The sequence below is a fragment of the Lampetra fluviatilis genome, chromosome 18 (genome assembly GCF_964198595.1).
Source record: "Lampetra fluviatilis chromosome 18, kcLamFluv1.1, whole genome shotgun sequence".
In the NCBI taxonomy this organism is placed as follows: domain Eukaryota; kingdom Metazoa; phylum Chordata; class Hyperoartia; order Petromyzontiformes; family Petromyzontidae; genus Lampetra; species Lampetra fluviatilis.
The window spans coordinates 10,230,633-10,256,367 of record NC_136292.1 but is presented as its reverse complement, the minus strand read 5'-3'; the positions used below and the strand labels follow the sequence as shown (position 1 = coordinate 10,256,367).

The 25,735-nt window shown below is 52.1% G+C and overlaps 1 long non-coding RNA gene across 1 annotated transcript; it reads left to right on the top strand.

Annotated features, from left to right (window-relative positions):
- Positions 1–4,588: 4,588 nt before the first annotated feature.
- Positions 4,589–8,374, top strand: LOC144937034 (uncharacterized). The gene is made up of 3 exons (XR_013637557.1): positions 4,589–4,690; positions 6,971–7,052; positions 7,453–8,374. It is a non-coding gene; the product is annotated as an uncharacterized LOC144937034 (long non-coding RNA).
- The last annotated feature ends 17,361 nt before the right edge of the window (positions 8,375–25,735 follow it).

Below are 25,735 nucleotides of genomic sequence, written 5' to 3'. Positions count from 1 at the left end.
TGTAGTGTCTGAGCTTGGGGTTAGTCGTACAGCAAGTAGGTCGCTGTCAAGTCGTGTGGAGTTGTAGTGTTCCCCTATTGCATGTGTGGGGTTGTTGTTTTTTTCTTTTTCTGCAAACAATGCAGTTGCCACAAAAATAAACATTGCCAAACGTTACAAGTGTTGTAGGGCCTTCCTGGAAAACATTCTTGACACACACTGAGGCTGGGGGCTTTATTTCTTACCAAGCATTTTCCGGGTCGATTGTAGACTGGGGAGTAGCATGTGATTAGCACATGCGATTAGCACATGCGATTAGCACATGCGATTAGCACATGCGATTAGCACATGCGATTAGCACATGCGATTAGCACATGCGATTAGCACATGCGATTAGCACATGCGATTAGCACATGCGATTAGCACATGCGATTAGCACATGCGATTAGCACATGCTCATGGATGTGGAGTGCAGGGTGCATACATATTTTCAGAGTTGCTGATCCGGAAAAATAATGAAAATAACGCCCTGTTTAGGCCCGAACCCCTTACCGAAGTGTTCCATAAAAATTCCATACGGTTATGGAATTTCCCCCTACTTTTCATGCAAATCCCACACGAATTCCATGGGCTTACATCGAATGTGCATGGTAAACCGTGGGAAGTGTTTTTAACTTCTCTATGGATCACTTTGGTCAGGCTTTGCTGGGTGAAACAAAGTAGTTATTAAACGTACAGCACTTGTGTTAATCTACTGCTGGATGAGGGCATCACCGTGCTGTGCAGGTCATGGGGGGTTACTTGACCGCACTGGTGGGAGCAGGCTCAGTGAAAGCGTAGACAGCACAGTTACGTATCCCCCCCTTAACGTCGTTTCGCAGATACGTCGTCACTTTATACTGGTAGGAACCTCCTGGTTACACAAGCCCACAGGGGATTATTGTGTCCGTCCGTCCGTCGTGCAGGGTGGGGCTGGGTGGGGAGGGAGGGAGGGAGGGCTGCTGGGTGGGGAGGTGAGGGTGGGGAGGGGCTGGGTGGGGAGGGTGGGGAGGAGCTGGGTGTGGAGGGTGGGGCTGGGTGGTGGGTGGGAGGGGTCGGGCTGGGTGGGGAGGGACTGGTCACCCCGTGGTGCCCTTATAAAACTCAACGTTTAATCTACTCACGCCGGCTTGTGCCCGTCCTCACAGTCGGCCATATTTGCGGAATACACCACGCCGCCGTTGACCCTGGCCATTGACCGAGCAACCCAACGTTCCTACCAGCTCCCTCCGCAGGAGGAATGTGTTTACAAACACCGCCACCCGATTTGCGTCGCCTCGACCCCACACTCACGTCACTGGCAGCACCATCGTCCGTCCTTACTCGCTATCCGTCGCCTCTCAGCCTTCGCCTCCACCACCTGACTACCCTCTACACGAACTACTTTGCGTAGCGTACAAAGCAATGCACTCTACTCAAGAGTGCAATACAGCGCATTCTTTACGCACAGTATTTATTGTGATTTTTTTAAATATATAATGTGCTGTACGTTATTGCACCCTGTATAGTTTGTGCTTCAAGTGTACTGCCGTACACGAGGGTCCGAGTACAGCATAGTCAGTGGTGTCGAGTGATGTAATGCAACGCGTGTGGCTCCGCCGAGGATGGAGACATCGCGCACGCAACACAACGTGGTCGCCGTGCAACCGCCGTTGTCGTTGTTGAGCTCTCGCGGTGACATTCGCTTCGATCGGCGTCGTTTCGAGACCACATTCGTCCCTCCAAATTCAGGAACGCTGAGAAGATCGGGATTATTTTCGTGTGATTTGGGTCGTCGCTTATTTTTATCGAGCGGATTGTTTATGCTCTCCATTGGCCCGCACGAACTCCCCATCAGTGTCGACAGCCACTCCAGCCGAATGGATCAGCAGTAGACCAAGTGGGTCGTAATTGCAACTTTAACAAAAATTTGTTTTACCAGGTCAGGCCTCACTGAGCTGCATAGCTTCTTTGTCAAATGATAGCTCAACGAAGTGGCTTAACATTGCGTGGATATGTACAGCAGCCAAATGCTCTAAACGCACATTCATTATAAACGTGGAGGGGAAAACCGGAGGACCCGGAGTAGAATCCACGCGGCCACGGGGAGAACACGCGCACTCCAAAGGTTGCGAGATCGAAATCTTGGATCGGTCTTAACTCGTTCCATCATCCCTCTGGGGTCGATCAAATAAATCTCACTTGTTGTGGAAGTCCTATGGATCGACTTTCCCTTGCCGCGGGAATGTGGAATTTCCGCGACGAGCTCAGGGCTGTATGCAGGAGATGAGCTCTGCCTCAATGTTCATTGGGACGAGAAAAGCACTTTGACTTTTTTTTTTTACTGACAGTCTACGTATACCGTATCGGCATATAATATATACACAGATACCAAAACATTTCTTACCGACGAGGGATAGAGGTTTGCATTGGAGTGGCCTCTGATGTGGTGACGCAGCGGTTTTCAAACTCCAGTCCTAGCGACTTCCTCTAACGGTGTAATTATGCGCACATCACACGATACACGGGCTTCGCGCATTATTACTACAGCATCGCTATTATTATTATTATTGGAAGACAACAGCTGGTCAGCTTAGCAGGCCGCCTCTGTGTGTCTCCTCCAGTGAGCTGTAACTAACAGGGCGGTTGGGGGGGGGGGCAGGTGGGATATAGTTGACCTTTCCCAACCCCATAGGAGGGGGGGGGGGAGCAAGCGGAGTTGGGGGTAGAGGGAGATAATAGGGGAGGGGGAGGGCCTGGTGTAGCGTGGGGGAGTTGGTGGGGGCAGGAGGTGGTGGAGGTGGTGGTGGTGGTGGTGGAGGAGGTGGTGGTGATGGAGGTGGTGGAGGTGGTGGTGGTGGTGGAGGTGGAGGTGGTGGTGGAGGTGGTGGTGGTGGTGGTGGTGGAGGAGGTGGTGGTGATGGAGGTGGTGGAGGTGGTGGTGGTGGTGGAGGTGGTGGTGGAGGTGGTGGTGGTGGTGGTGGAGGTGGAGGTGGTGGTGGAGGTGGTGGTGGTGGTGGTGGTGGTGGGGGCAGGTGGTGGTGGTGGTGCAAGTCGTCCAGCCTCCTGGATTGTCTCGCGCTTACTGCAATTTGACTTAACAAATCAGCGTGGAAGGCTGCCACTTCAAATGCTGGCGGGGGTCGGTGAAGCGAGCACTGCCGCTTTGCGAGACGTCAGCGGCAAGTTGCGCTATTGGAGAGATTGATTGGCCACCCATCGCGAGAATGTGGAGTTTCCTCTGCTCGAGCAGAGCCGAGAGTCACTGTCACGCAGACTCAGCCGCTTCGTATAAAGAAGTAGAACCCTATTCTTAGGTTTTTATTTTTTATTTTACTTTGATTAATTTTAATTTTATTTTTTACCTACGTGACTTTACGGAAAAAAAACCTAAGAATATGAATACTTGCAGTCACGAAAGCTTCAAATCTAGAAGTAGAACCCTTTGTGAGCCTTGCCTATACAACATTTGGCAGTTCACCAGCGTCGATGCGTGCGAGCCTGACTCTGCCGTTGAGACACTGGGTGTGGAAACCGGTGCATTGTGTCAACGCTGCTGAAATGATGCACTCGTAGAAGGCTCTGGATCCCGATGGGTCGTGGTAAGTAAAAAAGAAGCACGTTTCACTTCATGCGGGTTTCGTGGGTTATTCAACGACCCTTCATCACGCTGGTCGGTGTGCCTTGGTGGAGGTGGAGGAGAGCGTGGACGCTTGAGCAAAGAAGTGCGGTGCAACGATGGATTGTGCTGCCCGCGTCTCTGATTCACACCACGGAGTCCACTTTCATTTGTTATTTTCATGAAATACTTTCTAAACATCGCCCAGGCGATGAAGGACTGGGAAATCTGTCCATTCTTCTCACCACCACTACCACCACGAGCACCACCAGCACCCCCACCATCAGCACCACCAACGCCGCCACCACTAGCACCACCAACATCACCAGCACCACTAGCACCTTCACCATCATCGTTGCCACCACCAGCACCACCACAGCCACCACCACCAGCACCACCAACGTCATCATCCCCTACCACCACCACCATCACCACTAAGACCACCACCACCACCAGCATCTCCAGCACCAGCAGCACCGCCAGCACCATCATCGCCGCCACCACTAGCACCACCACTACCACCACCAGCAGCATCTGCAGCACCACCAGCACCCTTCAAATGACTCAATTAGCATGTGTTTACGGCTCCTCCACATTCCTTTTCACAAAACCCTCCCCTCCACCCAACCCCCTGTTCCCATTATCCCAAGCTCGCGTTTCATAATCGCTCATTACATCACTTGTATTGCTGCGAAAGTAATGTGGGGCTTTTTTGGAAGCCTCTATTGGTGATATTCACGCCACTACGTATATGTGTGCGTGTGTGTAGACCGTGATCTCGACAGCACTTGTTGTTTGCTTCTCTATGGGGTTCAGGATTTTCCGCCTTCATTTTCAACGCGTGTTTCACCCCCCCCTCCCCGCCAAAATACTTCGAAAAAAAAATATCAGCTAAAGTAGAAGTAAGTACATTTTAAAAACGTTGTCACGGCCGGCCCTGACGTCGCCACCCGCACCTTGCCATTTCTCCCTTCCTTCTGCGAGATCCGAACAGCCGTTTGAAAGCGGACAACGGACCTCCAAGTTCCAACCCATAGAGACCATCTGGCCCTTGGGTCTGTCCCGCGGTGGCCGGTAAGCCTCTCTCCTCCACCCTGCGCACGTGCCCCAAACATCGCAGACCTCCTACTCCTCCTCCTCGTTCAGATCACATCTGCCTTGGGTCGCGGGGACTGGTTCAGCAATCTTTCACTACGAATCTGAGCCATTCACCAAGATCGGTGTTTTGCATGAACTCATCTGCTAGCGCTCGCCTGCAAGTGTTGCAACCGGTGCGATATTATCACACAAATTGCAATCATAATAATAATACGTATAAACAGTATTTCATCATTAGACCTCCTTTGCCAGTACCAAAATATTATAATCGGGTTTTTCCCCTTTTTTCTGGCAAAAAACTGAAACCTTTTTACGAGGATTCGTGTCTGCATTAACCACAATACTTGCAGTCAGTTATATTTTGGTACTGGCAAAGGAGGTCTAATGATGTAGATGCTCACCCCGAGCCCTCATTACTTTGATAGTGGCATTGTCTTTGAGCTGTACGCCTTTTGGCGTCCTCTGGTCGAGCACCAATTGGGTCGAGGCTCAAAAGAAAGCCGTCCCTTGGTGTGGACCAATCAGTTTCAAGGACAATGCATATATTATCATAGTGTGTTTTTTTGCATTTTGACTGCAAGTATTGTGGTTAATGCAGTCATGAATCCTCGTAAAAAGGTTTCAGTTTTGTTGCCAGAAAAAAGGGGAAAAACCCGATTATTATATACAGTATTGTTTAAACTGAGGTGGTCCGTCTGTTCCAAAGCATCGAGGATTTCAAACATCTCTTCTTACCTGCTGGAATTAATTGCCTCTGACGCTGGAACCGTGAATTCGACCCGGCTTTGGCATTGTTTAAGTCAGCTTAATAATTGGCACCGACCACAACAAGTGGATTGGCGTTGCAGAACAATTGCGCTCTCCCAACGGCTCACTCGCGATTATAGAAGCCACTGGTTTTAAAGGACTCGCTCGAATGTATCATATCGCCATGAATACGGAGTGGGGTGGTGGGGGGCGGGGGGGGGGTGTATGGGTAGGGGGTGTAGGGGTAGGAGGGGAGTAGGGGTAGGGGGTTATAGGAGTAGGGGTGTAGGGGTAGAGGGGTGTAGGGGTAGGGGTTGTAGGAGTAGGAGGGGAGTAGGGGTAGGGGGTTATAGGAGTAGGGGGTGTAGAGGTAAGGGGTGTAGGGGTAGGGGGTTGTAGGAGTAGGGGGGTGTAGGGGCAGGGGGTTGTAGGGGCAGGGGGTTGTAGGGGCAGGGGGTTGTAGGGGCAGGGGGTTGTAGGGGCAGGTGCGGTGTAGGGTTAGATGCGGTGTAGGGGCAGGAGGGTGTAGGAGTAGGGGGGGGTGTAGAGACAGGGGATGTGTTGGGGCAGGGGGTTGTAGGGGCAGGTGGGTGTAGGGGCAGGAGTGTTGTGTAGTGGAGGGAGGGGGCTGTGAGGGCAGTCGCAGGCTATAAGTGGTGGGCAGAGCTGTGGTCTGGGTAAGGGGGGGGGGGGGGTGCCCGCAGAACCCGAGAGAGGCAGAAGGAAGGGGGGGGGGGGACAGGTGCCGTGCATGGCGTTATGGCTCTCACCGAGTCAAGGCAGTGGTGCTTGAGTGTCTACATGGGTGCACTCCATCACGCCGAATTGGACAGTAACGATGATTGCAACACGCACCCCTGGTGTTCGCGAGCGGCTTTGCCATCAAATTAAGGTCGCTGGACTCGGCTCTTAGAGCCTTAATTTGGCGCGATAATGCCCTACGCAGCCTCCCTGTAATGAGCATCAATCCTCCGTGCGCACAATGCCGCACAAAGCGCGCCGCTGACAATCTTTCTTCTTCTTCTACTTTTTCTTCACGATTATTGTTGAAACTTTTTGTTGCGTGTGTAACTGATGGGACGGCCAGCGGTGTGTTTTTTCGTCCCATCTCGCGGGTGCAAGGAACGGGCCCCGGGGTGGAATAAACTACCGAAGTTTGACTCAATAACTGCAACTCAGTGAAATGTGCTGAGATGTATTTGGCCGCAATGTTTGCACGCACCACGCAATGGGCACCAACGCCGCAGCCACCGCGCGGCACCGACACTGCGAACGCACGGACGTCGATCGTCGTCGTCAGCCGTGTTCAATCCACTGCTGGATGAAAGGAACCCCCACCAAGCCGTCGCCGCCGCCCCTTCACGATCCCCGGCAGCACGTCTCAGTCAAACTGCGAAAGTGCGGTGGTGGTGGTGGTGGTGACTCTGGATAAGGGCCCTACTACGGCCTCGGTGTTGTTGACGAATGTGAGCCGTCGGGTGTCACGTCGCCGCTGTCTCTCTCTCTCAGATTGTTGAGCCTCCTCCCGGAGTACTGCGGTGTGAGCAGCACACACGGAATGGACAGCACGCAAGCAGCACGAACGAAGCAGGTTTGTATCGTGTGCACACCTTTCTGAGGTGTGCTCTGCCAAAAAAAAACCACACACGTGATGCATTATAAATCGTCGCTTCCATGCAAACAATGTAAATACGTGAATAGGTAACATCGCCATCCGTTACAAACAAGTCTTAAACACGCAGCAGTGCCACACGCACAGTCGTCGTCGTGACTGCCACTCGTATTTGCTTTCAGTCGCCATCCGCGTGGCTGTTGGCGCTTTGCTCGCGCCACGTATGCAATACGCAGGGCACTAATACGCAAACAGAAAACATTAATTGCTCGAGCTTTCATTGCTGCTTTGTTTCCCCAATTACGCAGTGCGCGTGTGTCTGTGCGTGTGTGTCTGTGTGTCTGTGCGTGTGTGTCTGTGTGTCTGTGCGTGTGTGTAGTGGGGAGCGGTGGTGTAGCGGCCAGCGTGCTGTGCTACGAACCCGGCGCCCCGCTCACGGCCAACGCCGGTGACGATTTTCTGAACCGTTCCAGGGCCTCCTCGCCAAGGTCGACTCAGTACCTGGCGCGGTGTTATAAACATCGCCACTGGGGAGACAAAGGCGGACGGGCGTGATGCTGGCCACCCATCCCCTCGTGTACCGTTGCCGGCCTTCAGATGTGGTCGCTGACAGCACTTGCCCCAACAGTCTGTTAAGGCTACACGGGCGATCTTTGTCTTTGTGCGTGCCACGTCTGTGGGCGAAGTGGAACAGAGCACCCGCGCCAGCACTCGCCCGTGCCTTCTCCGGGAACGCTTCGGTTTGGGAACGGTCCCGTCCTGCAGCCCGAACCTTCTGTGTTTAAATGACACCCGAGAGCTCTTTCAGCGAAACCAGGTGCCCACGTTAACCACCGCGGGCACAGGCAGCAAGGTAAAAATAAGCACCAAATTGATTTCATCTGGTTGCAATTACCTACACCTGTCGCCGGGTATATTTACGTAGATCGAGGCGCGCAGCCGTGCAATTGGTGGTTTTTTTTTGTTTTCACGCCACCGTTGGCGGATGAACCCACAACGAGAAGAGGCTCCATCGGGTTATTTGTTCGACTCTTCCACTCTGGCTCAAGATGTGTCTCGAAAGAGGTGAGGATAGAGCGCCCGACTCACTTCACCCCTCCGATCAACTCATCACGGTGCCAGTAAATGAAAGTGAAAAGATGTGGACGGCCGTGTGAGTGTGTGCGTGCACGCGCAGTATTTTTTTGGCTTCTGACCGATATTTCTGCCGGGGCTATTATATCACTGCACCGTGGAAATCGAGGCATTTAAGCGCCCATACATCGTTGCAGACTCGTGCCAGCCCGACCAGTGATGCCTGAGCTGACATCGAGGCACGCAACGAAATATCGATTCAGACAGGTAAAAACTAAAACTATTGATCTTCTTGGGTCTTTCGGTAAAGTCACGTAGAAGGGAAATAATAAAATAATAAAAATGAAACATTATAAAATCATTATCACGACGTTTCGGCCACAACGCAAGCAGCCGTCCTCAGGTGAAGAACAGGTCTGTCGGAAAGACAGCGTCTTTCCGACAGACCTGACAGCGTCTTTCCGACAGACCTGTTCTTCACCTGAGGACGGCTGCTTGCGTTGTGGCCAAAACGTCGTGAGAATTGTATTTTATTATGTTTTCTTTTTATTATTTCCCTTCTACGTGACTTTACCGAAAGAACCAAGAAGATGAATCCCTGCAGTCACGACAGCTTTAAATCGAAACTAAAACTATTTTTTTTGTATGATTATTTTACCAGATAAGGCACCACTGTGCTAAATATATTTATTTTTCTGAAGGAACCTGGCCACTAATGATAGCTCAACGAAGTGGCTTATCATAACACCGAATACTCTAAATGCCTATTTCCATATGTGTAGGGGGAAATCCTGAGGACCGGGAGAAAAAAAAATCCCCGCGAGTGTGGGGAGAGAGACACGCAAACTCCAAATATACAGCAGGTGTCAGGGTGGGGATCGGACCAATGACCTCCTGCGTAGCAGTATCGTTGATTCAACACGAGCAAAACAAACCCTGGAACGGTTTCGACGTAAGCGTCCCGTGAGCTTGCTTGAAGCGACGTGGGTGACCAGCCAGATGTTGATTGGGTAAGGCCCCTCTCCATCGCTCCAAGTTCACGAGTAGTCGACCATCAGGATTCCCAGCAGTGCCCTGCAATTGCTGAGGTTGAGTTCGTAAAGCGTGACGTATCCGCCCGTAAGGTGGACCCTAAAGGGCCTCGTGACGGCAACACATACAACGTCGACGTAGCCCAAACCCCCCACATTTGAAGATTCCTTCATTGACAAACAAATAAAAAAAATAGCCCCAACGATTAACCGTGTCAATAAGTGCCCGCTTCCCAGCCCTACCTTGCTGAAGAGATAATGGTGCTTAACGGGGCTTCTGACCTCCTTAAATAAAGGGCATTGATTGAGTGATGTGCTGAGAATGGTCCCACTGGCACTAATTGACGAGACATCAGCGCTAACTGTGGCGGCGCCTCGGCCTCTTTAAAAGCCGTCCGTCTTGATTATGTCTGAGCGAGTGCCTGTAGGCGATGAGTTGCGTGCTCGGCTGGCCTTGTCTGCCTGCTTGCCTTTGTATTCGTCTGCCTGTGCCCATACACCCCCACCCCAAAGCAGTGAGCATAACCACGAATTGTTTCATACGTCTGTCGGTCTGTCTGCATGCCTGTTGACCTGTGGCATCTACTGAGTATTCCGTGGCCATTCACTCGATCCGTACATCTTTCTGGAGTGTCGTATGCCCGTCTGACTGTGTGTGCATGCGTGGGGAAGTGCTGTTAGCGAGCACTTGCCCAAAACGGTCTGTTAAGGCTATATGGGGGATCTTTGGCTTTGTGTGGATTTGTAGTGTAGCGATACGAACCCGGCGACCCGAGTTCGATTCTCGCTCACGGCCAACCCCCCTTCATAGGTGCTCGCTAACAGCACTTGCCCCAACAGTCTGTTAAGGCTATACGGGGGATCTTTGTATTTGTCTTTGTGTACATCGGCCATTCATCTCAGTTAGTCAACACACAGCACCTGGGTCTGTTCCGTGACCTCCTGCCAGCGGGAGATCGACACTTCACGGGGCCTCAACATGCACATAGCCTGGCACGAGCGCCGTGATGACGTCACCGCCATTTAGTGGCGATTGGCGGTTCTTGTTGTGTGTCTGTGGGGAGCGGTGGTGCAGCAGTCAGCACGCTACGCTACGAACCCAGCGACGCGAGTTCGATTCCTGCTCACAGCCAACATCAGTGACGATTATCTGAACTGGTCCGTCGCTTCATCCCCTAGGTTGGTGCGGTGTGCAACCATCGCCACTTAGGGAGACAAAGGCGGCCGGGCGTGGTGCTGGCCACCCACCCCCTCGTGTGCAATGCCGACTTTCATAGGTGCTCTCTAACAGCACTTGCCCCAACAGTCTGTTCAGGCTATACTGGTAACCTTTGCTTTTGTGTGTGTGTCTGTCTGCCTGTGACAGCAACACAGGATACTACATCCATGTATTGATTCACACATCATTCGGTCGGTGACATTCACGCGCGGTGGACAGAGCCAGTTTCCACGGTCCGCATGCCTGTGGCTGACAGCCACACAGAGTGCATTGAGACCATATCTACACCCACGTGTCTATCCGCACGTGCGCCGCTGACACCCATGCGTGGCGGGATACCATTCCCATTTCCTCAACCTTACATCTGTCCGTCTCTCTCTCTCTCCGTGTCTATTCCTTCGTTTGCCTCTCTCTCTCTTTCTCTCTGCCTGCCTGCCTGTGATCCCCGTGCAGAATTCCACGTCCTGTCTTTTTTTGTTTTGTTCACCCGGACGCCCCGTCCGTCCGTCCTTCTGCCTGTCTGTCTCGATCGCTATCTGTCAGTTTAGCGGATAAAGTTTCGTGACTGGGGCGGGTGGAGGTGGGTTTCCTTTTTTTTTTTTAGACGGCGAGGTATAACGGGACCACGGCACACAGCCTACTTTGCAATTCAAATGTGTAACGGTAGCGGGGGATATCCAAAGAGAATGGACGCCGCCGCCGCCGCCTGCCTGCCTGCACGAAGAGACGGAATCTTACAAAACAAAACCAACAAAATTCGCTTGGGATTTTTTGAGCCGACCGCGACCGAGCGTGACGAGATGAAGGCGGTGCTTGCAGTCACTCAGCACCGAGGCTGCGTCTGCACTCAGCGGCGATGACGATGATGATGGCGATGATGATGGCGATGATGATGATGGCGATGATGAGTCGCCGTCCTCGTTCAGGTGTTGATGAAACCCCCGGGCCGGCATGTAGAATGGGGTTCTCGCGTTCGCGTGCGTCGCTGTGAATTATTTTTGCTCTCGTTGGGCAACAGAGAAATTGGCTGGAATAAAAAAATAAATTGCCATGTTTTTTTTAATCTCTCTGTCTCTCCCTTGTCAAGTTATCACGTGAACGAAGTGATTGATTGAGTCACAAACGAACACAACTCTGTCTCGCCACGTAAATGTAAAAGAAGAAACGTAGCCGTTTAATCGCGCGCAAGGCTACGTTTTGGCAGCGATGTTTATATGGGCTCGTGTGCTAATGTACTTGTTCATTCCATCTGTGTTTGCCCTGAATGTAACTCGCAGGCTTTTCGCGACCAATTATTGCGATTCGCAACTAACTTTTTTGCGTCGGATCGCCGTGTAAGTAAAACGTTGCGTCATATGGCCACCCTCCACACAGCACAATAAATGAAGTTTGCCACGCGATGAACAAATGTGCCGACGAATGGCCCCTTTAGCACCACCGGTGCGCCATTGCTCGAGAGCGATCTCACAACAATTAACAAATTGGGTTCGGCGTTTCGCTGGTAGTTACAAACCAGCATCATCATCATCAGGCAGATGCCACAATTGTTCACGTGGCCACTTTATTTAATTGGCTGTTGTTGGGTGGAGATCGGCTCACGACACCACTTTATTGACGCGATCTGAGCCAACACGAAAAAATTACGAATCACGTTTTGGCACTGACTTTGTCTTAACCATTGTAGTGCCTCACCAGACACCGCGAAGCATAACCTGCGCGTATAAATAATGAGGGGGGAGGGAGGGGGAGTACAAATTTGGAGACCCAATACTAGTTTACATCAGCTTTGAGCCTCACAGTCTCATCAGCAGTGGCATCAGGCCTATGGACGCAAACGCTGCTGGTTCGCATGGAAATCATTGGCGCAGAAGGTCACATAGACCGGTGGACTTGAATGCTTTGTCTATTCTACACTGATGCGGTAAGAAAACAACCTTGTCAGTTTACGAGTTTAAATGTATTAGATATAGTCCACCACGATAGTGCATTATGGATTTGTTTTCAATCACATTGGCTTTCGTCAGCTGTGTAAAACGCATTTCATGTATGTATGTTAGACTTTTTTCGCACCGTACGGAGACAAACGTGCTAATCGGAGTTGTGGGGGGAAGGCCAACAAACTAAACACACGCAAAAATCAGTTGTAAAAAAAAATAGTTTTCAAGCTAGATGATGATTGTAAGTGCGCAATTATAAGGAGTGATCAGGACTGCCCATTCGCCTTCGCTTCATGAACGCTCAGCACAAGCGGCAATAACACTGTGGCCTTAAACATATGGTGACGGTTTTGGAGGCTTTCGTTTAGCAGTGGATAATTTATGGGCCGATGATGACGGCGATATATGGTGACTAAATATATATTCTACTTTGAAAATATTTCGTAACAAAAATCCCACAATTATTTCAAGCATTTAAACACTGCCAATTGTAAGTGATAGTACGATTTCGTGACGTATCAAGGGATATGTACCGGTGATATGTAGGTGAAATGAATCAACAACAACAGGTAAAAAAAAAGTATCTTTGAAGGTTTATTGGGATAATTTCCATCGTGACATTCTGATGCGCGATGAGCTGCGGTCTACAGGACATTGATGCGAATGACACGACACGAAAGAGCGGAATAATTAACGCTCAGATGCACAGCAACCTGCATCAAATCCGAACCATCCGCTGACTTCTTTGCACGTTGAGCAGATATAGCCTAAAGTTGGTTGGGCGTACAGATGAATATAATTCAGTTCACGCGATCGTAGCTTCGGAGGTGGACGGTGTGGATCAGAGGGTTCGGAGAGCTGATTCGGCACTCGCCGAGATCTTAGATTCAAAACCAAGATTCAGCCACCTGTGGTTGAACCGTGTTCTTGAGCCACGTGAGTTGATGGTTTCAGCCCGGCCACGAGTGACTGCACAACAAACAAACAAAATAAGGGAGGCTTGTGTTGCCTCCGAAACGTCGTGATTTAATTTAGTTGTTTTAATTTATTTAATTGTATTGTTTTACCTACGTGACTTTACCGAAAAAACCAAAGATTATGAATCCTTACAGTCACAAAAGCTTCAAATCTAGAATTAAAATAAATATCCCCTTGTCATATATGATGAATGCCCGGCGTTCCGTTTGTCCGTCAATTAAATGCAAAGAGCCTTTCAGAAGGCCTGAATCGAGAAGTTATAGAAAGTGGACGGCCCCCACGCCGCCAGATGTGGGGGTACAATAGTTGATCCACCAGGTTGACAACAATTGTTTCACTCCACCACCACCCAAAAAAAGTATTTTGTAGGCACCTATACACCTTACATGCAATATCGTCAGTAGTATCTACTACACACCCTACATATAATTGAGTCAGTAGGATCTGCACACATTGGGGGGGGGAGGCAAGGACATCACTGGGGGCTACGGGCGAGGCGCGTAGCTCCGAGAAGCCTTCCGCAGGTTCCACGCACAACGATCCTCAATTCCAGTTCTGGGAATTGCAAATAAATCGATTTGACTGCCGTGCGACGAACGCTAATCTCACACGCAGAGTGTGCCAGCGGTAATTTGTAGGCGATCTTAGATGTGGCCCTCTGATATCCGCTTCCGCGGGCCGTTCTCTCGCGCGAAAGCTTGCACTGCTCTGGCGAGAGTTGCTTAATGCTTGCACACCTCTCGTGAGGGTCATTTTGGAAGCGTGAATTGTGTTAGAACCGGCGCGCACATTAAACGCACAGCGTCCCGCGCCGCTGTAACGGAGTTGTTACAGGCGCCACGGTGGCGATTTCCGAACTACCTCGCCTGGTACACAGGAGATCGTGGCTTCGATCCCGACCTCGACCCTGATGTTTGTATATTCGGAATCTGCATGTTCTCCCAGTGGTCGCGTGATTATTGTTTTTTTCCCTCCGGGTGCTTTTGGATTTTTTTTCCCCCCTCCACATTTATAAAAGTGCGTTCAGAGAAGATTGCCCGCTGTTAACGTCCGCCGCAAGAAGCCACTCCGCTGAGCCATCATTTGTGATAGCCAGGTCGCTTGTGAAAAAAGCGGCATCACTCAGTGGTGGGGAGGCAGGCGGGGGAGGGGGGACTGGGGGCTTACCTGGTAAAATAAAAAAAATCGCAGTGGCTTAAACACAAAAAGAAAAGGTTCCACAAAGAGGGCCTGTTGCACAAGATCGGGTCGTCGCCGCCGAGACCTCTGCAGCGCCCGGCCGCTGCCTTCTCAGCGACGTGAAATGAAAGGAGCGATGCATAAATTAGACAATTACAGTGCGGGACACATCGGTAGAGGGACAGGGCATGGAGCTGGGGGGGGGGGGGCTGAGGGGGTAGGATCGATTTCACCCGGGTCTCTCTTTCACTTCGCGGCCCGCGCACGCTAAGTTGTACACGGCCGAGCGACAAGAGTCGTCAATTAATGGAGACAAGGAGGGCGGGTTGGCTTGCAGAATTAGCATAAGTAGGACATTTGGAAACGTGAGCCTTGGCGGAGGCCCCTCTGGAAAACCGATTGTTTCTGAAGCTATAGGGCTAAGAGGAGTTGGGGCGGGGGGAAGAGAGAGAGAGAGGAGAAGGGGGGGTTGGGTTGTGCTGGGAAGGAATCAAGTTCCCTGTGACTTGTTGTGTTCCTTTTTTTCCCAACCCCCTCCCCGCATCCCTCGCTCCCCGATCCCCGTTCGGGGCAACACGAGACAGAGCGCGTCTTGCCGAGAAGCCGTCATTGGAGTTCGTGAATGGTGCACGTGTACACAGCCATCAGTAGGCCTGGATTACAGTCACCCTGGGTGCCTCAAGCCATGCCACTCTCGTCGCCTCAGTCCCATGCCGAGGCTCGACTATGATCGTAGATGATTATTATTTGTTTTTTATCGACAGGATAAATTGTTTACGTGGACTCGGTGCCAACAGTTGCTCTCCACCTGTCACACGAACTCCTCGTCTGTGTTGACGGCAACTGCAGCCGGCTGGATCAGCAGTAGAACACGCGGCTCGTAATTGGAACTAAACTTTATTATTATAATTTTATTATTTTAACCAGGTCAGGCCCCATTGAGCTGTGTAGCTCTTTTCCAGAAGCGATCTGGACAACGCAAATGTTCGCTCAAGAAGAAGTGGCTCACCACCACCGTGTGGATACCTACAGCAGCAGACAAACATTCCCAATGCCCACCAGCGGTGCAGCCATCCGTGGAATTTGACTTCTATATTTGGGGGGGGGGGGGGGAGTTTGCTTCGTCCCTCTAATTACGAATCACGTGTGCATATAATTAATGTATGTTTAACATGAATTGTGAACTACTGAAATTAAATTAATGAAGGTGGCCCATTTGGGCTGGGCGTTGCCTCCCCCCCACGCCGCCCCCACCGTGCGCCTACCCCCCGCAAAACTTCGCCCATGGGTGCAGCTGACACGGGGTGTGCAGGCGGTGCAACTGCCCGTGGCCCCCTGGCCATGATGGGCCCCAGCTGCCGAGCTATGAAGAGGGTAGGGGGAATCGGGCAAGCGGCTCCATTTCACTGCTTGCACCAGGGCCCGTGCCAACCGCGCTACGACTCCTGGTGCCACCTCCAGGGTGACAAGAAGCCGGGGACGCGTTGCGATTTCGAAGAATATCTCACGAGAGAAAACACGCAAATTGATGGTCCTCGGGCGGTGTACGGCCCCCCAAAAAAAGAAATGGGAATTGCAATTACCCCGGGAAGACTGGCATATATTTCCCGAGGACAGCAGCGGCTATCTAACCACAACAAAGCAGGCGATCCTGGGAAAACAAGCGAGCCGGGGCCGACGTGCCCGCTGTCACCCAACCCCCAGCCACTCAAAACCCGGAGTGGTCGCCCAAAGGCGCCGTTCCGCGCCGCGTGCCGGGTAATTGGTCCCTGACAAGGCGGGACTCGCCGGGGCCTCAATCCGCGCCCTGGGACCGCGGTCACGGGCTGGAAGAGCCGCGTGAGGAGCCCCGGGGCTGTGCTGTGTCGCTGCTGCTCATGCTGCTGATGATGATGATGTGGATCGCGCAAGAGAGATCCGGGCCGGTTGCCAAGGGAAAAACGTGGTGACGAGGGATCATCCTCGCCGAGGTCTGCTCCGTTGGCGCAATGCGGCGTGGGGCAGTGGGAAGTTCGCTGCGGGCGAAGCCGGAGAAGCGGCCCCACTCGCAGGGTCCCCCACCCCCAACTCCAAATAGCCCCCCCACACACACCCCACCACACCCACACCCACCACACCCACACCCACACACACCACCCCACCAACCCACCCCACCCACGCCACCACCCCACCACGCCCACACCCACACCCACCACACCCACACACACCACCCCACCAACCCACCCCACCCACCCACCCTCCGCACCCACCGACCACACCCCACCCACGCCACCACCCCACCCAACCACCCATCACACCTACCACACCCACACACCCCACCCATTACACCCACCCCACCCATACCACCCACCACACCCACACACCCACCCATCACACCCACACCACCCATACCACCCACCCACACCAACACCACCCACCACACCCACCACACCCACCACACCCACACCAACACCAGCCACCCGACCCAACCACCCCACCCACACCACCCACTCCACGAACACCACCCATCCCACCCCACCCACCCCACCCACCCACCCACCACACCCACCCACTCCCACTCACCCCACCCCCCACACCCACCAACCCCAACCACCCACCACACCACCACCAACCCACCCTCACCCACCCCACCCACCACATCCACCCTTCCCACCAACCCACCCACCCACCACCAACCCACCCACCTCCGAATTGCCGAGCGAGCGCAGCATCACCCCACCACACAGGCCCACACACACACACACTGCGTCACGCTTTGATGAACGCGGCAATTTTGCCGAGCGTTCGATTCAACCCAGAGCCAGCCATCGCAGGCGAGGTGTGTCAGCCGATCGGTTGCGATGTTACGTACGCACACTGCACTTCTTTCGCACCGTACGTAGCCAGCCGTGCTAATCTGCGGTACGGGCTGGGGGGGGGAGGGGAGGTAGTGATGGAGGGTGGGGAGGAACAGCCTCCACAGGTGAACGCCGCAGACGGCAGCTGTCTCTCTAGCCGCGCTTTTGTCCCCCACCTTCCAAACTCGCGTTCAATGGCACGAGTGTGCGCAGGCGAGGGCCAGTTTGTGCCAGACGAGACTCGATTCCTTCTCTCTCTCTCTCAAGAATATCTGGACACAAGACCCTGCTCGCTTCATCCGCGTGTCCTTAGAACGATTAAAAAGAAAAACGTCTGCAAGGAACGAATCTCTACAAGCGAGCGATGGCTGGCGCGTAATTAAGTTTTTGCTTTCTTTACCTTTCTTTCTTTACTTTTAGAGTTCAGGCTCACAGCTGGTTTGCGTGGCGGCGTGAAACGGGTAGTTATTTAAAGAGAGGGAGAGAGAGAAAACCGGCAGCTGTAACGCACTCGCGAACGGAACGCGAGTGCGTTGCCGCTGCTGTGGCGTGCGGCGGCTGAAGATGCACTTCAAATCGAGGAGAAGAAGAAGTTCTTTATTTTTTTCTCGGAAAAAAAAATCTGCGTGCGCGCATGAGTGGGGCTGCGAGCCCGCAAAGGGACTGAAATGCCCCTCGCTCATGATGGGCCTGTGACCCAGCATGCTGGACCAGTGTTGGTTTCCCCACTCCCTCCCGCTAACATCGATGGATAGATACCTGTATGATCAAATGTAATGTTCACCGAGTGTACGTAGGTCGTGTCGCGGCTGGCGCGCTGCGATAACAACCCGGCGAAGCGAGTTCGATTCACCGCTCACGGCCAAAATCAGTGACGATTATCCTAATCGGTCCTGAGCCTTCTCTAGGTCGGCTCAGCCTCAAATGAGTACCTGGTGCGGTGTGTAGTAAACATCGCCACTGGGGAGACAAAGGCGGCCGGGCGTGGTGGTGGCCACCCAACCATCGTGTGTTGTGCTGGAATTCATAGGTGCTCGCTAACAGCACTTGCCCCAATAGTATGTTAAGGCTATACGGGGGATCTTTGTAAATGTATGTGGGGAGCGGGGTGGTGCAGTGGTTAGCGCACTGCACTACGAACCCGGTGACGCGAGATCGATTCCCGACCATGAACAACAACAGTGACAAATATTTGAACCGTTCCTGAGCCTACCTCAGGTCGACTCAGCCTGAAATGAGTACCTGGTGCGGTGTGTAGTAAACATCGCCACTCGGGAGACAAAGGCGGCCGGGCGTGGTGCTTGCCACCCACCCCCCTCGTGCACCGTGCCGGCCTTCACAGGTGCTCGCGAACAGCACTCGCCCCAACAGTCTGTTGAGGCTATACGGGGGATCTTTGTCTTTGGGCGGCTGAGTAGCCTCATGGCTTGTGTGCTCTCCCCAATGAGTCCGTTTGCGCGGAGCCATTTGGTCCGATTTTGCTGAGCCGTCCCACAGTCGGTTTCGTGGGGAAGGGACCGATGAGCGCCATCGAATATGCCGTGAAAGTGGACGCGGTGAACGACGAACAGATGGGGGACACGGTCGTTATAGCCACCTGCAGGGCTGCGAGGGGTGCCAATAGCCAGGGCAGCGCAGAAAGTAGGTTGCTAATGGGCTACGGGCTGCCAAGCTTGGAGTTGCTTACAACCGTCCGTGGGATTTCCTCCGCGCAAGAGCAAACGATGGTGACATATGTTTCCACGGCCTCCTGAAATGTTGAGGCTCAGTGCGGTTGGCCCTCTGGGGTTCACGAAACGGAGATGGACAGCGTCGTCACACTGAAGGAAGGGAATCTTCAGCACCAACAACGAGGACACATGAAGAAAATGAAACCGCAGTCAATGTGCTACAAAAAAAACAAAGATCCCCCGTGTAGCATTAACAGTCAGTGTGCGCAAGCACACACACACACACACGGCTTGTCAATACAACCCGCATTCAGCCTTGTAGACCGTAGGAGCAGGTGTGTAGGTGGAACTTCTTTCGCGCCGTACATAGCCAACCGTGCTAATTGGAGGTGTGGGGGACAGGTGTTGTTAGTGAGCTCAGATCAACGCCCGCGTGGCGCTGCATGCGAGCGGTGGTGCCGGAAACCATGTCCAGCCAAAATTCACACACTGTAGCAGATACTCATTTAAGGCTGAGTCGACCTAGGGAGAGGCACAGGGCCAGTTCAAATAATCTCCACTGATGTTAACCGTGAACCCGGAATCAAACTCAGGTCGCCGGGTTCCTAGCTCACTACTCTCTATGTGTGCGTGTGTGTGTGTGTTTGAGCCTTTGAAGAAACAACCGGAGCCAGTGCAGTTCGCGAGTTCCGATCGAGGCCCGCACGGCCACGCCCAAGCTGCCTTTGCCTGCCCAGTGCAGATGTTCAACGCACACTGCGCCACGTGCTGTACTTGTTCAAGGCTGAGTCGACCTAGCGGAGCCCCAGGACTAGTACAGATCACCAATATCGGTCATGAGCAAGAATTCGATCTCGGGTTGCTGTGCCACACGCTCCCCCACCGACCCACCCAGCACACATACCAAACAAAGATCCCCCGTGTAACCTTAACAGAATGTTGGGGCAAGTGCTGTTAGGGAGCACCTATGAAGGCCTGAACGGTACATGAGTGGGTGGGTGGGTGGCCAGGACCGCGCCTGACCGCCTTTGCCTCCCCAGTGGCGATATTCACACACCGCACAAGGTACTCGTTTGAGGCTGATTCGACCTCGGGGAGGCCCAGAGCGATCTACATAATTGTCACTGGCGTTTGGCCGTGAGCGAGAATCGAACTCGGGTCGCCGGGTTCGTAGCGCAGCGCGCTAACCGCTACACCACGCGCACACATCACACATCACACACCACACACACACACAACTCAGTACATTCATACACACGCGCAAATAAAAAAAGAACCCTGCCTATTAATTGAAAAAAGGTCGGGAAGGTGCCAAATGATGACGCCACCGCGAGGCACTGCCAGGGACTTTGCCGACGAACGAACAACGCGTTTCTTGTCGGGCACGGCTGGAGCCTCGCCAGGGGGTATACAGTGGTTTTGCATGACAGGCGCGGTGAAATGCAGAGCGTTTGCCGTGCGCGCTATTTATTTATCGCCAGGTACGGTACGCCCCCGCCGCCACGGCCACCGTCATCACGGCGCGGCCCCCCGTGCTTGCGTAAACGTTGCCCCCCAGGTGTCTCGCTGTGGGGGGAAGGCGGCACGGGTTTGTGGGTAAAAGAGCAAGCGTAAAGCTGCCCCCCCCGCACACCCAGCAACGCAATTGATTCGTTCATGCCACCGCCGCGGAACGAGAGGGCTTCTGCTAACAACAGCGGAGCTCCAGAGAGAGAGAGGGAGGGAGAGGGCCCCGCTCGAGGCTGATTGTGGCTTCGCTCGTTCGGGCTATTGCCAGACGACTCGCAGAGCGGTGGTCACCGCCCGTTTACAGCCCTGAGCGCCGTTTGGGTGAAATTCCACATTTTTTTGGTGTGGGAGAGTCTATCTGTGAGACAATCACGGTCGACCTCTCGACTGAGTGGTGACCTAGTTTATCTACCCTGCAGGGATGAAGGGCCGAGCTGGGACCCGGTTGGGGATGTGAACGCGCAAAGTTTGTTTAATGCGCCCGTAGACACACACCTTGACGCTGCACCACCCAGTGGTTACGGCGAGAGACAGACAGAGGAACGCGTGGATCAGGGAGCAAATCGAAATCATAGGTCATCATATATATTGACTGTTAAGACATATAAGTGGGCTTTGGCGGGGACGATAGCTCATGGTCAAGACTGACGGTTGACTGACAATCAAAGGAGAGCCGATCTTGGCATTTACCCGCGATGTTTGTCTTTTAGTAGCCACGTGTGTCAAGCAGCACGTGGCATCACGGCTCAGCAAACAGGCGAGGGAGTCCACACATCTCGCCTGCTATCCCGAGCCTGGCACATGGACATTTCGAGTTTGCGTGTTCTCAGCGCATCGCCCCGCATACCGTGCAACCCAAGGCCAAATATGCTCAAAATGTCCCCCCTAATATATTTCTGTTTATATGATTGTGGTTATAGTTGTACTTTTTTTAATCCCTAATCTCTGCCATTACATACAATGTAACAAGAAAAGGTAAAAAAACAGAGCAATGTAATACAATACACTATTAGACATTATTGTAAAAAATCAATAAAAAGTCCATCCCACGTGTTAGTGAATGTTTTAAATATTTTAGGCAGGAAATTCGTTTTCAAATTTTGATATTTTTCTGGGGGGGGAGGGGACCCCCATACCCCCTGGAAGATTTGGTCCCCTCCAATGTTGACTCCATGGCTACGGCCTTGGTGCAACCTGGGTAGCACTTCACTCGGGAGGTTGCCTAAGCACAGCGCCTAGGGGCCGTCCATAAATGACGTCACGCACCTGGGGCGGGGGGGGGGGTCAGACATTTGTGACGATGTGTGACGAGGGGGGGGGGGGTTGAGAAATGTGACGTCACATCAAAATGCGCAACTTTAAATAAATATAGACAACCACGTTCTACTTAATTAAATATACTTTTTAATAAATATTTTCTCATTTTCACATTAAATACGCACTACAATGACAATAGTTTAAAGCGATTTGAAGCATGTTTTATTTTTTTTGCGGGGGGGGGGGCAGAGCTCTATGACGTCATATTTGAGGGGGGGTCTGACTTTTTGTGACGCCATGTGACGAAGGGGGGGGGGGGGTAAAAAATCATCCAAAATCGCGTGACGTCATTTATGGACGGCCCCCTAAATATGAGGAAGGTCGTGGGTTCGATCTCTAACCCTGACGCCTGCTGTATATTTGGAGTTTGCGTGTTCGCCCCGTGGTTGCGTGTATTCTTCTCCGGGTCTTCGGCTTTTCTCCTCAACGTGTAGAATGAACGCGCCATTCGAGTATTTTGTTTGCTGTAAATGTCCACACAATGACACGCCACCAATTTGAGAGATAATTTGTGATCGCCAGGTCGCGTCTCAGAAAGAGCTGTCGAGCGCAGTGGGCTTTACCTGGCAAAATAATAACAAAAAATAGTTGAACACGATACAGAGTTTAGTAGTTTAGTTTAAAATACCAACGTCAAAAAACTCCTAACCAAGAGCCACCAAAGCGTTAAATGTGGTCTCCCATCGCCCTTCTTCTCCTCCGTGCGGCTGATGTTGATGGAGAGCGCAACAACTGCAATGTTGAAATCAGGTGGTTGCGACAGATAATTGCGTCACGGGTAGCGGAGTGGCGCTACAGCTGTGCTGATGCATGTGTGTGTGCATATTGAACTTTTTTCGCGCCGTACGTAGCCAACCTTGATGATCGTTGGTGCGGGGGAAAGACAAACGAACTTCACACAACAAGCAGTTCTAAAGAAATGAGTTTTCTTTCTCGATGATGATGATTTCAAAGTGCACAGCTCCGGTGGCTCCCTAATATCGGGAAGGAAGAGCGTTCCAGACGGCCGCAGAAGCGCATCTGAAAGCGCCACGCGATGCCGGCCACCGTCTTCGTGTTTGCGAGCCGGGCATTCGGTTCCATCGCTTCCGTCTGGGCAGTGACCGCAGCCTCCTGTGGGTGCCATGGTGGCCAGGAGATGTTAACTACCTCGCCTGGTGTACAGGAGGTCGTGGGTTCAATCCCGACCTCCTGTATATTTGGAGTTTTTACGTTCAACTCATGGTCGCGTGGATTTTTCACGGGGTCCTTTGGCTTTTTACCCTCCACGTTACATTTCCAACCGAAAAGCCACTTCGCTGAGCCATCGTTTGTGGCAGCCAGGTGGCTGCAAAAATGGCGATATAGCTCAGTGGGCTTTACCTGGTAAAATACAAAAAAAACATACGTTTCGTTTAATAGTTTTAAATAGTTCCATTGATGTTGTAACTGCGCGAGACGCTTCACATTCTACCTGGCTGAGTCACAACGGTCAGCGGTTGTGGGCCGGGTCCTGGCAGTGGCGACATTGGCATGCGACTTACCTGTGTAGACCCCCTGCTGTGGTCACGGCTGATCGTTTAACAACAACAAAAAGCCCTTTCTCTCTCTCTCTCGTCTCTCTCAAAGAGCCCTGGCCTGTGTCCTGCGCAAGTCAATTGTCGGCGCTTGTTTCCGCTGCATTTTGTCCGCGGCACGGCTGTTGCCGTGGCGTGCTTTTGTCCCGCGCTTGAACGTGGAGCGGAAGAGCTGGTGGGGGGGGGTCGGGGGGGGTCGGGGGGGGTCGGGGGGGGGGGTCCCTTGGTTGCCGTTGTTGGTGCAACGCGACGCAACTTGGCAGAGTGGGGGCACGACGGTGGGGCTGGTCCAGTCGGGGTGGAGGTGGCGGGGAGGGGATGGGGGGCACCCGTGGAGCTCGTACGCGAAAACTGCGGCGGCGAAAGAGGTTGCTCTCTCTCGTCTCCCCCCCTCACTCCCTCCTCCTCATCGTCGTCGTCATCGTCGTGTGTGTGTGTGCGCAAAGAGACCCGCGGCATCGTTACGTGTCGGGGCATGCCTGCGAGGCCGTCGGCCGTCCAGCCTTGTCAGTGCGCCGTCTCCCTGGCTGTACGCGCGCAGCTACAAAGTCGGGCGCTTTTGACGTTGCCCAGAGAGCAACCGGGGAGCAAGCAGCCGGTGTCCTTCGCGGTGGCAACGAGCTTGGTGGTGTTCGATGTCGAGCGTCAGGCCACGTGGAGTTTGTGCTGCGTGGGGTTTCCTGCGGTTTCTCCCATTCTTCCATCAGAGAGGTTTTCTTTTTTTGGAGTTAGATCACGTGTTCAACTTTCCCAAACTTCTCCGAAAACCTAAAACACCCACAACGCCGTTGGTGTTGACCAAAGCAAGTGTGGCTTTCAGTGCGCTACTATTAGTATCGACGAATGAGCTTGTTTGGTTTACAGTTCGCGCATCATTTACAGAAAGAATTAGAGTTGGTTTTGAGCGGGCATCCTTAAACACAAGTGTCTACTGTCCAACAATTATATATATATGTGTGTTGATGGTATAGTACAACTGAAAATAATTTCCAATAATAAATAGACAAATGAAGTGACCACGTTGGCAGTGGCGCACAAAGACATCGATCCCGAATCTGACGCCTGCTGTGTATTTGGAGTTTTCGTGTCGCTCTCCCCACGGTCGCGTGGATTTTTCTCCGGGTCCTCCGGTTTTCCCCCTTCCTACATTTAAAACGAGCGTGCGTTTAGAGTGTTTGGCTGCTTTAAATGTCCACGTGACAAGGCACTTCGATTGGGCTCTCGTTCGTGGCCATGTCGCTTCTGACAAAAATGAGCTACGTCGCTCAGCGAGCCTGACTTGGTAAATAAAAAAAATAGTTTGTGAAATGTTTTAGAGTTACGTCTCCCACTCGAGTACTAAAGCGGTCTCATCACTGCTTAGCTTGCTGAGATCTGACAATACCGGACGACTTGGGTCTGGGTTAGGAACAGACGTCAGAATAGAACTCATGAGCTGAAAGTGTGGTGTTTCATGCATCCATCATGATGCTAACTCAATAATCCATATGCACGTTGTGTTTTATTGACATACAGGGTGGCCCCAAAAGTCAGAACACAAAGGGTGATTATATTTATTTTAACAAATGTTCAAACTGACCCCCATTGAAATTAACGCATGATGCATGCATTTTCGTTTGAAATTAATTCAAGACTTTTAAAGAAAGATTACAGGTGTAACCTTTACAAACATTCATCAATTATATTTTGTCTCAATTCATTCAGCGTTCTTGGTCGACGGATTTGAGGTGACCCCACTGGAAGAAGAACGATAGATATAAATAATGATTATTGATAAAATGTTAACTTAAAGAACAAACAATGACAATTGTTCATGCCAGTGATGAAATACATTAAATAACCCAGTGTGTCATGGCGTTTGTGCCACCCTGTATACATAACAAAGATAAATGTACCCCGTATAGCCTGTTGGGGCAAGTGCTGTTAGCGAACACTTATGAAGGCGGGAACGACACACGAGGGTGTGGGTGGCCAGCACCACAACAGGCCGCCTTTGTCTCCCGAGTGGCGATGTTCACACACCGCACCAGGAACTCGTTTGATGGCTGTGTAAACATAGGGTAGGCCCAGGTCCGCCTCAAATAATCATCGCTGGTGTCGGTGATCACGAGTGGGAATTGAACTCAGCTTTGCACCGCTCCCCATACACACACACATATATATAAACAAAATAACCGAAATCTAAATTCCATGAGAGTGCAAAGGATTTTTTAACATGTGTGGGAATGTTGCCAATGCACACTGCAATGCATGCTTGTTCTCAGCCTTATGTGTGGGAGTTTGCTTTGCTGTTTAATCATTGGCTTAAAGAATTTTTACAAGTAGTTGTGTTAGGAATGCGATCTTTTATTTTTA